The 18,184-nt window shown below is 37.0% G+C and overlaps 1 protein-coding gene across 7 annotated transcripts in view; it reads left to right on the top strand.

Moving 5' to 3' along the window:
- Positions 1 to 18,184, top strand: part of Bbx (bobby sox homolog (Drosophila)) — a 255,067-nt gene that overhangs the window by 97,566 nt on the left and 139,317 nt on the right. For 5 of the 7 annotated variants that reach the window (XM_005386346.2, XM_005386352.2, XM_013515187.1 and 2 more), the window contains one exon: positions 9,210 to 9,282. The exons of 1 other annotated variant lie outside the window; for it this stretch is intronic. The gene's annotated coding sequence lies outside the window, so the exon portion shown is untranslated. One more of the 7 variants, XM_005386349.2, reaches the window with a different exon arrangement.

The following is an 18,184-nucleotide window of genomic DNA, read 5'->3' on the forward strand; positions in this document are numbered from 1 at the left end:
TTTTTTTTTTTTCCTAAAGAAAACATGTACATTCAAGGCATGTGAAATACTTTCCAAAAAATCGGAGTGCTTTTACCAAAACACAAGGGCAGAGTGTGCTAGGCAGGCAAAAAACATGTAGGTCTATTATTTTCTGCTTGAGAAAACCAGTGTAAAAAATAATACTTTTGTAGCCAGTTATTCTCCTCTTTACACTAGGCTTCTATTTTAAGCTGTCTTTTTGACTTGAAAAATGTAAAATCTGGTTTTGTTGATTATAATAATGAAATTTTCAATATGTATATTAGCAGTACTAAGAACCAGCGCTGTTACAGGTTTTCAGGCAGTTTCAGGCGAGCCTTTTTCGTTTGTCTTGTAGTCCTTGTCATTGGTGGCCCCAAGGGTTGTAGAACAATGGTGTCTATGGGTCACTACCCTGGAATTAGTGACAAAGGATAAAAATTTCTCTATATGGGAATACTTAGGAAATGTTTTCTTAAATACTCTGAATCAGCTTAATTTGAACTAAATGTTATAGTTTACCTTAAATACTGACTGCTAGTAGAGTAGCAGTAATTAATGCGGAAGGCATTTTGAAACATTGATCACTAATGGGGCATTTACACTGCACAGAGGCTGTTATTGTATGAAATATACTTATTTTTAATGTGGACATAATCAGTAATAGGTGTTTCTCGTGGGGTGAGCGTTTAACGGAGGACTACTGATCACATACTGACATTAGCTTGTTATTCTTTAGTCAGTACCTAGTTTTTTTTGTTTGTTTTGTTTTTTTTTTTGTTTTTTTTCTGGTACTGGGAATCAAACTCACGACCTTGCGCTTGCCGGGCAGGCGCTATGCTGCTGAACTAAATCCCCAGCCCCTACTACCTAGTTTTAATGTTAGAATGAAGGAAATTGACATTAGTTCTTCTTAACGGTATTTTTCAAATAGCAGTTTTAGGTTCACAGTGAAGTTGAGTAGAAATTATTGTATTTCCATTACCCTGTGTCTACACATATGCATGACTGACATTGACTTTTTACTTCAAATATCTATAAGAATATTTAGAAACAAAAATAAACATTTTCCATGTTCACATCTGGGCTGAAATTCCTTGCCTTCAAATTACCAAGGGAAGAGTGTTCTAGAGCCCGGAAACATTCTCCAACCCCTGAGAGTAACGCCGAGCCGGCTTAATAGTACTTTCTCATCTGAACTTCGCTGCTCCAGAGGACCACAGGAAGAAGAGAGACGTCTGCAGTGTGCTCTGTGGATGGCAGCTGCAGATCAGACTGATGGTAGGACTCCAGAGGAGCAGTGTGGCATGGGGACAGAGGTGGTGGGGGTGGCAGGACACCTGTGCTCTGGCCTGCTTCTGCCTCTGCTTTGCTGAGTGATTAGAGGGGCTGAACTGAGCACCTTTTTTTTTTGGTACCGGGAATCAAACTCAGGACCTTGTGCTTGCCAGGCAGGCGCTTGTGCTGCTGAGCGATGTCCCCGGCCCAAACTGAGCACTTTTTAACTCTTGGGTACCTTCAGCAGTCTGTCATTCCACAGTTTCCCAGTAACTGTGACAGTGAGCAACGTCGGTCCCTACAAGGGCAGCAGTACGGAGTAGTGAGAGCAGCACTGTGAAGACCTGGGTTGGGGTCTCAGTGTGGTCACAGACCAACTCAGTATCTTTTGTCCAGTCACAAGCTTCTGGGTCTTACTTGGCTTCAGCCACGAAAATGTGCTTGGATTTTCCTGATGCCCGCTGAAGAAAGTGTCTTGGAGTTTTCTGATTTAAAATAATTAATCAGTATATGTGGTATTACTTTTCCTAGGAATTACTTATTTGAATAAATAACTTCAGAAGGGAGCATATTGGCACATGATAGGTCATTTTTGAACAAAATCCATGTGTCTGCATTGTCAGAAATTCACTTGCAGTTAATGTCTGTCAGGCAAGTGTCCTTCTGCCAGTAAGCTATTTGTTTGAATTACCTGAGATATACCTGAAAAGGGCAGCGATTCTTTCTGGATAGTAGAGATTTTTATTCTTTTAAAAATAACATAAGAAAGAATCAACAACTGGGATCTCATCCTACTGAAAAGTTTTTGCACATCTAAAGAAATCACCAGCAGAGTGAAAAGAAAACCCACAAATTGGAAAAAAAAATTAGCTAGCTGTCCCTCGGACAAAGGTCTCCTATCTAGAACATATAAAGAATGAAAAAACATCAACCTCCTCAAATTCAAAGACCCAATCCTAAAATGGGCATCTGAGATGAATACACACTTCTCAGATAAAGAAATATAAATGGCAAATAAATACATGAGAAAAGGTTTAACATCATTAGTCATTCGAGAAATGCAAATTAAAACATTATTGAGATTTCATCTCACCCCAGTAAGAATGGCTAGCATTAAGACATCAGTCAATAACAAATGCTGGCAAGGCTGTGGAGAACTAGGAACTCTTCTCCACTGCTGGCGGGAATGCAGACTGGTGAAACCACTGTGGAAATCAGTTTGGAGATTCCTCAGCAAACTAGGTCTAGAGGTCCCATTCAACCCAGCTATTCCCCTTCTGGGTATTTTCCCAGATCTGAAAACATCATATCACAGCGATATATGTGCACCCATGTTTATAACAGCACAATTTGTAATAGCTATATCGTGGAAGCAACCCAAGTGTCCATCCACTGAGGACTGGATAAAAAAATTGTGGCATGTTTATATAATGGAATATTACTCAGCTATAGAGAAAGATAAACTCGAGGCTTTTATAGGTAAATGGTCGCAACTAGGGACCATACTCATAAGTGAAATAAATCAGACCTGCATGTGTAACAGCATATTGTCTCACTAGTGTAAGAACCTGGAAGAATGAATAAAAATTAGGAGGTATGACAGATATTGTGAAACGAAGGGAAACTGCTCAAAAGTAAAGAGCAACTGGGATGAGGGAAAACAGAAAAGAATGAAGGGGAAAACTATGTATATATGTATATGCAGCGTAGCTAGCATAGTTGTACTACTGACTTACATAGCTTTATTGAAAGGAACAGTTAGTGATTAATTATTTGATCAATCTTGCATGTCTGTATTTGTTTTCCTGAGTAACCACTTTGAAGTGATCAATGTGTAATATAACAACCATTGTTAATTAATTCCCTGTCCCCTTGTCGGTAATTCAGTATTACTTGTACTATTCTTGTGCTACTTTGTAAATGGATGTCTGTTTGTTAGTATCTTTTTGTTCCTTTACTTTTAAAATAAGAAAAAATAACATAAGATGCCAGAGGTTTAAAAAATAAATAAATAAATAAATAAATAAGAGGCTAGAGGTAAGTGGTGGAGTGCTTGCCCAGCATTTGCAAGGGTCTTTGGTTACATGCCCAGTACCGTCCCCCCAAAACATACATATATATATACATACATACATATATATTTATGTGTGTGTAATTTTTAGTAGAAATATACTTTTATCAAACAACATACACTTCTAAGTTTCTATTTCTTTAAACCGTTTGTGTAACTTGATACAGTAATTAAGGAAAAAAGAGGAAAGACCAGTGTCCTTTACTCTGTGGAAATGAGTATTTCCCATGTAAAATAATGTAAGTTGCTCATTTCTGACTTTTTTAATCTTATGACTCTGGACTAATTTTTTTCAAGAGAAAGTTTTTTTAACATATTGTAAATTACGATGATGTAAAAGCAGCCGTAGGCTTTCTTTGAAGAGCAGGGTGGTCTTCAGGTTTTTTGTGGGTTCCACTTGGAGAGCCCCTTCCAGAGGATACAGGCCAGTTCCTGAAATGCTCAGTTGCCAAGGGGTTCCCGGGAGGCTGGGGCTGACCTGTTTATTTTCTGGGTTAGTGCCAGTGGCTTGATGGAGCTAATGAATCTTCACAAAGCACCTGGGGTTTCCCTGTGATGATTTCTGACGTAGCTGCTGCAAGCATGCGTTTATATTCTTCCTTGGAGTGAAACTCCTTCTGCTTGAAATGTGCAATTTCCTCTGCCTGAGAAGGTCAAAGGCACATTTATGTGGTTCATGGGAGCATAAAAGAGGCATTCAGTGCCTCCTTGCCAAGCCATCGGACTGGACTAATGCCTGCTCGTTTTCCACCTCTACTTACGAAAATGGCAGAAATTCATGGTTCCTCCATGGTCCTTGAAGCACCAATCTAACAGCAAATGATCATTATAACAGAATACTCATATTATCAAATCAGCTAATGTACATTGAGTAAAAAGTAGTTTCTCAGACTGCCGGAATTAAACATGTATTAAAGCTGCCTAAGTTTAAATAAAATCCACAGTGAAACACTACTGGAGAGATTAGCGATTCATTTCGCATCCAAATTCTGAGAATATTCAAGGCAGACTTCTGTGTGTTCACAGTGTAATTTTATTCATTGCTTTTCTACCACCTAGTTTTAACTCTAATAAAATTACTGACATTGTTGAGCACCTGCTGTATGCAAAGCACTTAGCATTTTTATTGTCTTCTAATAGCTGTCAGGGCAACCTTTTCAGATGAATGGGTTGTTAACTCAGTTTTGCAGTTGATGGAGAGAGGCTCAGAGAGGCTTAGGAATTGGCCCAGAGTTCCAGGGTGGTACCCCCAGGCGGGTGGGCGTAGACTCCCATGCTGCCAGCCTTATTCTGCACTCTGTGAGAGTGTGGACCCAAAAGGAGCAAATGGCATTTTCTTCATCTGCCGTATTTTGTGTTCTTTTCCTCTGTCTCTGCTTGCTCCCCGCAAGCGATGCCTGCGCCCAGCTGGACCTTCGTTCAGCCTGTGCCTCTTACACCTTCACCCATCCTGTGTGTCCCCAGATCATCCGTGCTTTCAGTTCTAGCTTTATTCATTTCCTGCAAAATGTTTGCTTCATGCATTCTAATTTAAAATCCTTTACTTATAATTTTAACATTATTATGTATTTCTTTATTGTTATGTAATTTTTTTCGTATTATTCAGCTAGATTATTAGCTTCAAGAAAGCGCAGTACTGTTATAATACCTTTTGTGGCTGTGTGTTAACACATTACCTTCTCAAACAATAAAAGGTTAAATCATTTGCATGGCTGTTCTGTTTGTATCTATTAGGTGTTAGATAACTTTTAAAAATATAATTTTATATTGTACAATATTGAGTATTACAGGGAGGGGACCTCCATTTCTTTTGTCTTGCTATTTTAAGAAGCTATTGTGAGAAAACAAATAGAATTTTCTACCTTTGCTATAGAGTGTTTTCAAAACACCTTCTGGAGGGTCCAAACAAATGGACGGATCTGTACTTACTTAGTATTTACTTTGGTTTACTGCTAGATATCGAAGGAACGCCTAAGACAGTGTTTGCCTTTGTCATATTTAATGATTCTTAACTGAAAAGCTGTGGGTCATAAGGAAGTGAGAAGGTGGGAATGGGAAGGTGACAAACGGTAACTCAGATTTGCTTTTTACTGTAAAAGATTTCTGTCCTCAGTATAGCTGATATTTGTAATCTTAGTTAAAACATTGGTGCCTGGGCAGAAATGCGTGAGAAATCATTGTCATTTAGGCTTTGACTATAAAAGACAAGTGAATTTAACAAATAATAATGTTTCTATTCATGCTTTAAATGATCACTTTCACACACACTGTGCATATGTATGCACACACAGCTCTATATTCCAGGAGGGAACTTTATCTCTATGAAGGAATTTTATTTCAGCAAATAATTTGGTTAGCAATCAGATTGTCCTTCTGGACCTGGCCTGGGGTGGATCACAATGACCTGAGGCATGTCACTCATTGGCTAAAATTGCAAAACAGCTAGTGTAACAGCATCATTTACAGTACTGTAAAACTGTACAGTGTATCTGAAGGCTGTGTTGAGGAGTGACTGTAACATGACAGTGTTTTTAAGGTGATTACAGGGCAGAGCATGGAGCCTGCATCTCAGTTCATTTATAAACATGTACATATATAAAAGAGTGAATTAAAGGAAAACTTAAGTATTGGGTTCACATAAAGAAGTTTTAAAACAGGAAATACCTTCGTCAGAAAACTTATGCACTTAAGTTAATTTACAGTATAAACATGTAGTATACATATAAAAATGAGTTAAAGGGAAACATAAGAATTGTGTTCACATAAAAAAGTTTTAAAACAGGACATATCTTTGAAAGGAAACGGCATTGTAAAGTGGAAGTCGGCACACCTGCTGAGAAAATGCAGGAGGCTAGAGGAAGGCTGGCTGGAGCTGTGGACACCAGAACTCCTGGACTGTGATCTGGACTTTCGATGGCTTACAGAGGTCATGCTGACTCTTAGGTTAGACATTCAGCTCCATGCAAAGCATAAACATCATTGAGAGTAAGAATATAAAAATTTGCTTTCTCTGGTTGCGCCCCCTTTTTGGAGATGTAAAGGCATCAATATTCTATTTGCAGGAGAAAACAGAAAAAAATCTATTTACTAGCAATATGGTTATTTTTGTTGTTGTTCTTGTACCTTAAGTGAAGAAGTGTCTATATTATGTATTTTGTTATGCTTACCAATTTTTTCCATTTGAATGTATTCTTCCTTAGCAAATAATTGTAGTCCAGAATGACTTTTATTGAGCTTGATTGAATTAGGCGTATGTATGAAAATGAGTTAGTTAAAGCTTAATGTATTACCTAAGGAATTGATGAAAACATCAGAAAAGCAGTCATTCATGGAGATTAAATACGTTTCCATGTAAATAGGTACATTACCTTGGAGTCCCTTCTGCACTGACTAGGTAAAAGTGGCATCAGAGTGCAAAACACACAATTTTGGCATGGAAGTGGGTTTTGCCGTGATGTGCCTTCAAATGCAGTACTGGATATTAACACTAGTTAGGAGTCTGCTTCGTTATAGGGAGGACACCTCACCTTTTTTCTTTTCTTTTCTTTTTTTTTTTTTTTTTAATATAATGAGCTTCTCAAAGCATTGCACCCCAAAGAAGCTGTGTGTGAGCTGTGCCAGATAGCCAGTTGTTTCACCATATTTTAGTGGTTGCTTAGGGCACATCTGTAAGATAGGTTTTTCAGATGCCAAATCAGATGCCCTGCTTGTGATAATAGGCAAATCATAGATTTTTAATAGATAACTGACCCACCTCCCATTATGAAATTTCTCAGAGGGGAATCAGGAGCTGTACCAGGGCCAGGCAGGCCAGGACTGTGGGAAACGGTGTCATACGCGGGAAACGGGGGCCTTGAAAAGGGAAGAGGAAGCTTTTAGTGAGATAGAGTGAGCTAATCATAGAGAGCCAGGATTGCAAGACTATTGGGGTGAGGAGCAAGAGGACACCGGTGCTGAGTGGGGAGCGGGGTTGCACCCTGAGAACACAGGCAGTCATCGGGTAGTGTAGGGGTGGGTTTTGCCCAGCTGACCTTCTTACATCTCACCTGACAACCCAGTTCCATCAAATCAAAAATTTTGTGAAATGCTTGTAATTTAAATGCAGAGCAACTTACATTGAAATTGCTTCTCTGAAGCTACTCATAGGCATTTGGAATAGCCAGATGAAACCTTGACTCCCCCAGATTTAGCTATCAGTGAACTCAGAGAGGAAGCCTGTCTCGGGCAGCACCTTCAGCATGGACAGTGACTTCTGCTTTGTGGCTGATCCCATTTTCTTAAATCTACCATGATTTCTTTTTTTTTTTTAAGAGAGTAAGAACCCATATTGGCTATAGTGTCTGTCTCCTCCTTTCACTCTTTAATGCAGTTGTATCATAGATTATAAATTACTGAACAGTAATCAAAGTGAGGTATATTTATGGTCTTGTTTGATATATTTTCCACTATAGAAATAAATCTGTGAGGCTAGCTGAAGATCAGGAAGAGTGTATCTTTGGGCTCCTTAAAGAACTTCATCTATAGGAAGAATGAGTATATTTTATTTCTGAAATAGCATGTGCTCACTTCTTAGACTAAGGGGCTAAGAGATGGTTAAACCAAAAAAAATTAAACTCACACTATCAACATTAATGGTAGATCCTTCTCTTCTAATTTTGGCTCTTTAAATTGTATTTGTCTTTTTAATTTATGCCAATTTCGTTACTTGGGAGTTATTTATAGTTTCTTCATGATTTTTACTCATTAATTTTATAATTTTAATGGATTTCTATGAAGAAAAAGTATGTTCAAACAAAATATACTTTGGAAATGTTCTTAAAAGAATAGTTTAGTAATGTCCATTTTATGATAATCTTAAATAGCATACTATACTGTATCAATTTTTATAATTTCATGCGTTATTCATGAAGTGTTATTAAAAACCCAGACACTTAATTGGGAAGTATTCGTATATGTCCTCTGTAGTTAGTTTTAAAGAGCTGGTTTTATTTTTTTCACCTAAACTCTTGTTTTCAAAAGTACAGGAGCAAAAGAGTAGTATCTTGTATGAAACCACATGAAACACATTTCTGGTTTGCTTCAGTGGTAATAATAAATCTGCACGGAACTAAGTGGGACCATTTAATATTTTTTTTCATTCTTTTCTGTTACTGTTTTTCATTAATAGCCGGGATGACAACTGAATTATCTAATTCTAGATAGTTACTCAGATGAATTACTACATAGTTTTGATATTTAATGTGAAGGGTCATTTCTTTAGTTTATAATTACTGATTAGGAAAAAACAAAGTTAGTTGAGTCATAAAATGAGTTACAATATTGATAGAGCAAAAAACTAGCAACACCCAGCTTCAGTGGTATACAACTTACAGACTGTAAAGAAGCAGTGTTGTCATCATCTGTAAGGGGGAAGAAATCGTTCCTTTTAGCTCCATGTGGATTTGTCATTACCACCAAAGCAAACTATAGAGATTAAATGTGTCTCAAAAACAAACTGAAATATTTTTATTCTAACAAATGATATGATTAAAGAATATAATCTGTATTTACAGTGTTTTGTGTGGTTGATATGTACTTTTTTGTTGTCGTTGATTTTGGTCATCTTTCTTGTATTTTAAAAATCTTTATACTTAAGAATTTTTTGTTGCGGTTTTTATCTGTGTGTTCCCCATCATCCCTGGCTGCTTTCTCAAAGTAGTGTTAGCATAGGTTAACACAGGGATATTTGCTTCACTTTGGTTGCTTGGCTGTCAGTTCATTTTGCTGGGAGATTATTTCAGTAAAGGAGAACGAGCATCAGCTTTGTTTGAAAGGCCCTATGGCTCCCCATGATAACTGCTTTCCTATGGGTCTTTCACAGAATCCTGCTGCATCACAGAAGCTGGAAGTTCTGATGTTCCATTGAAACACAATGGAAAGTCTTGACTTGACTGGTAAGAAGGGCGCTGATGGGGCCTCTTCCTCCCTTACGCAGAAGTAGTGAGGCAGTCAGGAGCTATGCGCTGGCAGAGCGAGTCTCCGCATTCTCCCGTTTGATGGATTCACCTTACACACTGGTCAAGGAAGTGTGACATTTGTATATTTTTTAAAGTGACATTTTAATCTTCATCATCAAGTAAGTCAAATCTTCTTTTAAAATCATGAAATTTTTAAAATTAACTTTTCAAAATCTCTGATTTGTTTTTTCATAGCAGTGTGTATTAATGAAAGTAAATTTATTAAAGTCCCGGGTAGAGGTTACTTAAAAATATTTAACTGGTCAATTTTCCCAGAAGCAATTTTTGTACAATCGTTGGCTTTAATTGAAAAATGAATCAGTATCAAAGCATTAGGGAGTTTTTCTAACATACTAAAAGTAATGGAGGTGTTGGTAACTGTATTATTAAACCACTTACAATATGAAAACCTCATAATGAAGAAAAAATTGAGGTTTTAAAATATATACAAGTGACAAATTATTTCAAACTCCAGAACTCATGCCTCCTTTTATATGTCCTTTATTTTCAAAGTTGTTGCTCTAGAAAAAAAATCTTTATCTATTTTAAAGTGTGACTGTAATATCTAAAAATTAGTTTTAGTACTGGTTACTTAAATGCATAGAGTTTTCCCAGTCTGGGAATAAAATGCATGATTGGTTTACTGATACATGAATACTGTAATGATGAACTGGTGATTTATAAGACTGAAGACTTGGTGTGAATTAAAATGAGCAAATTTATATAATATTTAGTTGCAGTTTATAACAAAAGAACTTATTCCTTAATTTAACTTTCCAATTAATTGTAAATTGATCTGACATGTCTCAACTGAGTAGCCATTTGCTCTGTGATTTCTGAATGTTAATCTGATTATTGCAATAAAATTCATTTTATTGCTTATGAGCAGAAATTGAGAGAAATTCAAATTGCTGAAAAATTTTAAGGTGAAAGCTTAATTGAAGATGGTTAAGACTACCTACTTCTACAATACAGTGGTACCTCGGTTCACAAAGTTAATTTGTTATATGATTTTGGAAAAGATGGGCATGTTTGTGTCTGTGTGGGAAAGATGGCTGTGGTTGGGCTTGTCACCTGACGCAGAGCTTACAAATAAAGATTTTGCCACACACTTTTTTGTGAACCAAATTGTTCGCAAGCAAACGCATCCCTGAACGGAGGAACTGCTATATTCAAAAATGGAGAAGATGCTCTACAAAACCAACTCTAATTTAGGAAGTAATTCCTGGAAGATATTACTTGGTGGAAAGATGCCGGGGTCTATTAAATCTAGGAAACGTTGTATCAGTTAGCTTAGGCAAAGTCACACTTCATTATCATGAGAACCCCCAGATCTGAGTTGTACAGTACATGTCAGAAGTTTCTCATTTTTGTTCATGTCCTGTGAGTCAGCTGTGACTGGGCTCCCATGTCCTCCTCATTCAATATTTCTGGGACGCGTTAAGTTTTAAAGGAAAAAAAGTAATAGTAGAGCTATAGATCTTAAAATGGCTGCTTAGAAGCGACACATGTCACTATTTCACTGTCCAAAGAGAGTCCCTTGTACTTCAGGATGAAAGGGGCCTTGGAAGAGGGGTGGAGTAAGGAAAGGCTGACAGGGAGGAACAGTGTGTATTGTAACTGTAATATCTACAGAATGCCACCTACCGCTGCTTAGCGAGACACAGTACACATATACGAAGATTCCAGGAAGTCCTGCAGTAAACGAATCTGCCTAACATGTAAAACTACTTGATCGCGAATTGTTTTGATATTGTTATATTGTGACAGGTATTAAGAAATGAGGAATTGATATAACTCAAAAGTTTCTGGATGTTTTGTAAGAGTTTCTTGTATAAATTTTAGACATACATTGTTGTTTCGTAAGTAGTTTTTAAAGTGAATGAAAAGTCCTGCATAGTTGGACCCCCCCTGCAGTATGTTGAGAGTTCGAGAAAGGAACCATGATACTCCTAATAATTTATTCTCCATGTATAATAGGTTATAGAACTTCAAATTTCTGTGGCTTATTATAATAGAGAAGAAATTAATATACTATCTAATATAAGAAATAAGTACTTTGCTTTTTCCTATAGTAATACAGTAATTTTACCTGCTAAAATGGTAGCCAAATGCCTTTGTCTATTTAAGTTCAATTTTAAGAATCATTCTAGAGATAAAGAATGCAGACACTTTAGGATGCTTATTTGTATCCCAGGAGTTTTGCAAGGTACTGCACCTAAAGTCATAATACTATAAGTGACACGGTATACTATCAGTACACTGTATTTTGTGTTAGTATGTAGTAAATCTTTTAGAAAATTGCTAGGTGTGTGGAACACCTCTTCCAGTATTGATCTGATTAATCCTATTAGGTATTTAAAAAGCGTGGCTACCAGACCTGTATAAAATCATTTAAAGATCCAGCAGTGTGTAAGCAATGTTATGTTTGATAGTTTATAGTTTCCTAAGGTTGAGGGAGAGAAACATGGTTAGACAGTCTTTTCTTTTAAAAACTGTATATAAATGTTTGTGTGTGTGACACAGATTTGATCCAATATATAGTCAATATTTAATATTTTAAAAATTTTATTACAGTAAAAGACACATTGCCATTAATGCTCCTGAAAATACTTTCCTTCCCTTTGAACACATTAATCCCATCATCCACTCTACTCTCTGGAGCACTTGTACAAGTCCTTGTTCATGAGCGCCTCGGTGAGGTGTGGCACAGGTACACTGACTGCTGCCGTGAAGTGCCACGCAGCGGAAAGGCAGCTGTCACGGTGCCCCTAAGACAGTCACACACATATTAGGCGTAGGTGGGATGCAAGACAGCACAGCTTTTGGGTTTAGAGAAAGCCTAATTTGAGGACTTTTTAATTGAAGTAATTTGGGTGATTATTTGACCTCTGAAACTTTGTGTTCTTGTCTTAATGTAGGAATAATGATCTTTATTTGTAAGATTGTGAGAACTAAATGAGGTTATGAGTCAGTGCCGATGCAGTGCCTAACTAAAGCTCTCAGAAAATGGTAAATATTTTTTCACCTGTAAGATGAAGCGTTAGGTATCCTTGCCCTGATTTAAACATCACACGATGTATATGTACATTAAAACATGATGTGTACCCAGAAATACAATCTTTTATGTGTCAGTTAAGAATTTTAAAAATGTGGGGCTGGGGATTTAGCTCAAGCGGCATAGCGCCTGCCTGGCAAGCACAGGGTCATGAGTTCGATTCCCAGTACCTGGGGAAAAAAAAGAATTTAAAAAATGTGATCAAAGCTCAAGAATCCTGGTACTCATAAAATACACCTGTTAGATATCTGCCACTGCATGTATCTCTAAAATATGTTTGTGTGCAATACTTACATATAAACAAACCCCCTTGCAAAGATTTTTTTAAATATCCTGAATGTATATGGGTATATACATTCATCTACAGTTTTACTAGAAATTGAAAGTGGCTTTATCTTTACCACTGAAGACTAAGTCCTATAAAACTGTTAGTCATTCTGTAATCTAATAATTCACTTCTGCCACTGAGAATTTGGAAACCAAAGCACAGGATGATGGCCAAGGGTGGATATGTGGTCCACGGTCTTAATGAAAACGAAGTTAACATCAAGTTGCCAAAAAATTTAAACTTTATATAATTTTGAGGCAAGATAAAAAAGAAACAGGAGATAGTGCCAGTAGAATTGTCTTTATCGTGTAGAGCAGATGCTCTTTGCTTTCAAAAGGAATTAACATTTCTGTTTCAAGATCTTTGTTACTATTCTTCAACGAAGGTTTCATTAATTTGGACTCCAACTCTGTTGGCATTACCTACTGTATTCTCAGAATGAGGTCCTACATAGGAACTATTTTATAATTCAAAGTCTTATGTCCTTTCTAAAGTGACAATTTCACTTGCGTAATTTAAGATGATAGATGTACATAGAAGTGATGGAGGGGGTGAGTTTTTTTTTCAGATTGTTTCAGGCTCCTCTGTATAAATGGGGCACCTTGGTTACTATCAGACATTTAACTGGATTATCAGTAGGGTGAAACTACTTCAGAAATAAAAGCCCTCCATCATTAGAGACTGCGTTAGCCTGCACAGGCTGCTGCAACAAAACACTGCGAATGGGTGTTTACACCTGTTTTCTCACAGTTTGGGAGGCTAGAAGGCCACAAGTAAGGTGCCGGCAACTTCGGCTTCCGGTGAGGCTCCCTGCCCGGCTCGTGCTGCTGCCTTCTTGCTGTGTCCTCACGTGGTCCTTTCTCATCTCCAAATCACACCAGTTCTGACGCCTTAAGGTCCCGTCCTCTGACCTTACTTAACCTCTGTTCCCTATTGATCCTCTCTACCTGTCACATTGGAAATTTGGCCTTTGACCTGTGAATTTTATGGGAATATAATTCTGTCTGTGAAAGAGATAATTGTTTTTCTCTAGGAATAAAATGGAGATGTTTTTAAAAAGTGTATTCTATATCATTTAATATATAATCAAGAAATTGGTTTGTTCTAGTTAAAGACTCCAAACATATCTATGGTAGCATTGAGGTGGGAACATTTGAAATTACTGATTCGTATTTCTTCTACTTTGATGTCATTTATATGAAAAAGGCAGTTTTACAAGTAAAAGAATCAAGCTTGATAACTTTAAAGTCAGGTGGTTTGTATAATGGAAGAATTACATTGTAAAATTTGACTTCCATGTGTAATCATGGTTTATTTAGGAATGGAATGTACCTGAAAATTAGGTTGAATTTGACAGCTAATTTTAGAGTTATATCACTTCTTGTTTACTGTCTTATCAAACCAGTTCACATTTTCAAGGTAATATTCTTCTACTCTGAATCAGTTGAGAATTGAAATGGCATATATTTGAGATTCAGGGTGAAGAAAGATTGTGTATTTAAAATTAGCAGAAGTCATGGAGCCATAAACCTGATATGTTTACCTATTTATTGTCCTATTTCTCCATCTTCTTTTCTTCTTTTTTCCCTTCTTTCCTGTGATATCAATTCTTAATTTAGATAATAGTTGAGGTGTTCAAATATAATATAAATGCAGATCATTAAATATCTGTATAGTGCTGCTTTACTTTATGCAATAGTATATTTTTTCTTTATAGCTTGTCAGTTGTTGGATCTTTGGAATTAATGATAAGTAAATAGTATATTTAATTGTTGGATGTTGATGTTTGCTCAGATTAACTTTGTCATAGTGTTGGATGATTGTGTGTGTGTGTATATGTGTATAGAATAATTTCATTTTCTGATAATTTGGCATCTCTTTAAAGAAGAATATATAAGGAAACAAATCTTTTGAGATTTAAACATTTCTATGTAAAAGCTTTTAAATTTGTCAACTTTACCATTTCACTTTTTTTTTTTTTTTTTTTGTACCGGAATTGAACTCAGGACCTTGCGCTTGCCAGGCAGGCGCTTGTGCCACTGAGCTGTATTCCCGGCCCTTCATCTCACTTCTGTATTTATTGACCAGAGGATAAGTAATTTTATAGATAACAGTTTAACTGATTAAAAGATACTTCAATTCTTGTCCATGTTTGAATTCAGACTCTTTTAAAAGCTATTTCTGAAATTACTCAAAGTCAAAAACATACATGAATTTTTGCAGTGTATTTCTTCTCTACACTAGTGTCAGTTACAGATTGTAAACTTCACTAGGTAAGGACAGCATAAATATATTTGAGCATGACTTCTCTCCATGCCTTTAATGCCACTCTGAGATATGTGGAATAAATTGCATATTTTTATTTTGAGGTCTGACTCTCTGATCCTCCACTACAGAGAAGTAGACTCCCTCAGGAAAATAATGGGTCCAATAGGAGGTGTGTTTGTCAGCTTCGCATCACTGTGACAAATACCTAAGATAATCAACTTTTAAAGAGAGTGTGTTTATTCCTGCTTATGGTTTTAAGTTACAGTCCATGATTGGCCACACTTAGTGATTTTAGGCCAGGGTCCGGGTACTGGGAGGAGCACATGTCAGGGAGCGTGTGAAAGAATAAAACTACTCACCTCTGGCTGCGGAGGGACAGAGAGACTGGCTTCTCGAGGGACTCAAAGACCTCCTTGCCCGAGCCCCCCTCTTAATGTTTGTACCACTGCCTTTAACATTGGGGCTTTTGAGAGACATTCCAGATCCAAATTACAGCAAGAGTGAGGTTGTTCTTACCTTGTATCTCAAGAATCTGTGTGCTTTTTAGTGTGAAATACATACTGCATTTATTGGATATTGTATGTATTTCTGTCCGTATATGCATGTAGAGTGTATATGTATAGCTTTCTCATAGGACCTCTTCAGGATGCTAATTCATACTAGCAAATCCCAACGTTACAGCGTCAGACACGTGGAGTGTGCTTGATAAACATTGGGTGGATTAGTCTTATGCACATTCACATTTTATTAATCTGTTACTATGTTGAACTTGGTGTTAATAAGCATCCTCTGGTTATATGGAGATAATTCTCTTTTCCAGATTGAGTTCAGGAAGGAGATTGTTCAAAATTAAAGGTCACTTTGTACCTAGAAGTTTATAGTTAGTCTTATACTCAGTAAACGTTAGTGGGCCTGAGAATTTAAAATGAACAGCAAAATAGTTTTGGGTACCTGTTGACTCATTTTTCATGTACACTTAATCAGCAAGTGTTTCTTAAAACTCGTTAGTCTTCAAACAAGTGAGTAGTACACAGCATCTGTCCAGCCGAGCAGCACTCAGACGAGCCTGCCCCTGAAACCCGCCACCCTCACCGGGGCTTTTCACTACCAACGATGTTTTCAGCATTTTCAGTGTTACTAAATCATCAGTGCAGGTGTATTGTAAAAATATCAATAGAACAAAGTTGGAAACCAGCAGCCACTATTAGAACCCCATTTACTACAATCCCTTTCTATAGCAGTTATTTTGTCAGGCCATTTAAGGGATAGTAGAATACAGAGCATCTTTCAGTTGATTTGGTAAAATGAACGTTGAATGAATGATAGTTTTTCAGCTTTGATAGTTTAGTTGTTCCTGTAGAAACGATGAGTGTTGCCTTTCTTATTACTCACTTCAAGTTTTACTTTTCAGAGAACAAAGATAACTCTCTGCGTGGGCTGTTGTAATGTATCTTGTTGGTAGTAAAGGCGTCCCAATCCTGCTGCTTTTTATGAGTTTTTATTTAACCATCAAAATTGTGGAATTTTCTTACTGATTATTTCCATTGTAATATACACGTTATACACCAAAGTTTATAATGTGCCTCTGAAAAAATATTTTAGAAACTTTACTTTCTAATGCTTATAAATATATTCACATCTACACTTTCTACTACATAATGCTTACTGTTGCTTCCTGGAGATTAATCAGAAAGGCAGAAACTTACAGGTTTTCTTATAAAAGACACACTTAAATGGCTAAGTTTTGATTGAGCTGTAGGGTGATCTTTTAAAATCATACACAGTCAGAAGCACCCATGACTTTATGCATTTGCAGATGTACACTGGTAAAAAAAAATTCTTTTAAAGAAAATGGCAAGAACAGTGGGTGAAGTGTATTTGAAAGGGGGGGCATGTTTTGAGGAGGATTAATTGTATTTTGTCTTTACTGCAATTTTTTTTTTTAATTTAACAGCAGCAAAAAGGACCCGTGTCTAAACCTAAATCCTTAGGTCAGAGTTAAGATTTCAGAAGGAAGTTGGAGATACAGCAATTGCCTAGCGTGCTTGAGGCACTTGGTTTTGTCCCTACCACTGTCCCCCGCCAAAAAAAGAGTTCTGAGGAAGATTGGAGTCTTACTTGTAGATATCAAGGAAGACTACAAAGAGGAGAAAATGTAGGAGAAGTATGGAAAGTGGAAATATAATCCTTTTGTGAGTTGAATGGGATTTATGTAAAGTTAAACTGGGAAGCTGGTGAAAAGACGAATGTGAGGGAGTCACAAGTATCAGGGTGAGTTTATTCTTTCCCCCTCCCTAGAGGCAGATGAACTACTGAATATTTTGGAGCAGATGATACAGATGGGATGGACTGGGAAGGAGAAAAGGTAGGCATTGAAAAGGTTGGTCTAGGGGCTTTAGCGCTATCCTAGAGAAGGAGAGATACGTTTGTTCTTCTAGTAGGGTGCTGACAGTCGTAAATGGGACTATGTGAGAGCTACTAAAATGTTTTGGATGGAGATATTCAGCTCACAAAATCCAATAAGGAGTTTGCCCATTCACAGGGCAAAAATAAGTGCACATTTAAAGGACTTCTACGAAGACTTCTTTCTATGAAGCATTTGATGCCTACTCCTATTTAACCTCTGTACACTGGGTTGTTTTAGTATAAATTTAGTTTTCACTGTATTTCTCAAAGGATGTGGATTTCAGATGTCTAGCACTGAACCTTTTCAGAAGAATACTAATGCTGTTATCAGAAGTAAGGCAATAGCTTGGCATGGTGGCACAGGCCTCTAATCCCAGCACTTGGGAGGCTGAGGGAGGAGGATTGCTGTGAGTCTGAGGACAGCCTGGGCTACATAGTCAGTTCAAGGGCAGCCTTAACCACACAGCAAGATCCTGTTTCAAAACAAAACAAAACAAAACAATAACAAAGTGTAAGGCAATAGTGGCAGAAGCTGATTTGAGGAGGGGTGAATTTTGGGATGGACTGGATTAAAATCTTGGAGACTACCCATGTGATTACATGTAGGATATAGTAATAAATTTGAGACGAGTGTAGAAGAGATTTGGGCTGAATGTAAATTATATAGTTTAAGGGAGGGGTAGGATCAAAACACTGAAAATTGGTGAGAGTAGATGATACAACTGTGAATGTAATTTTTGACAAATACCTACCTTCTTGTTAAATACAATCTGAAGGAA

The sequence above is a fragment of the Chinchilla lanigera genome, unplaced genomic scaffold (genome assembly GCF_000276665.1).
Source record: "Chinchilla lanigera isolate Chin_1 unplaced genomic scaffold, ChiLan1.0 scaffold00026, whole genome shotgun sequence".
NCBI lineage: Eukaryota > Metazoa > Chordata > Mammalia > Rodentia > Chinchillidae > Chinchilla > Chinchilla lanigera.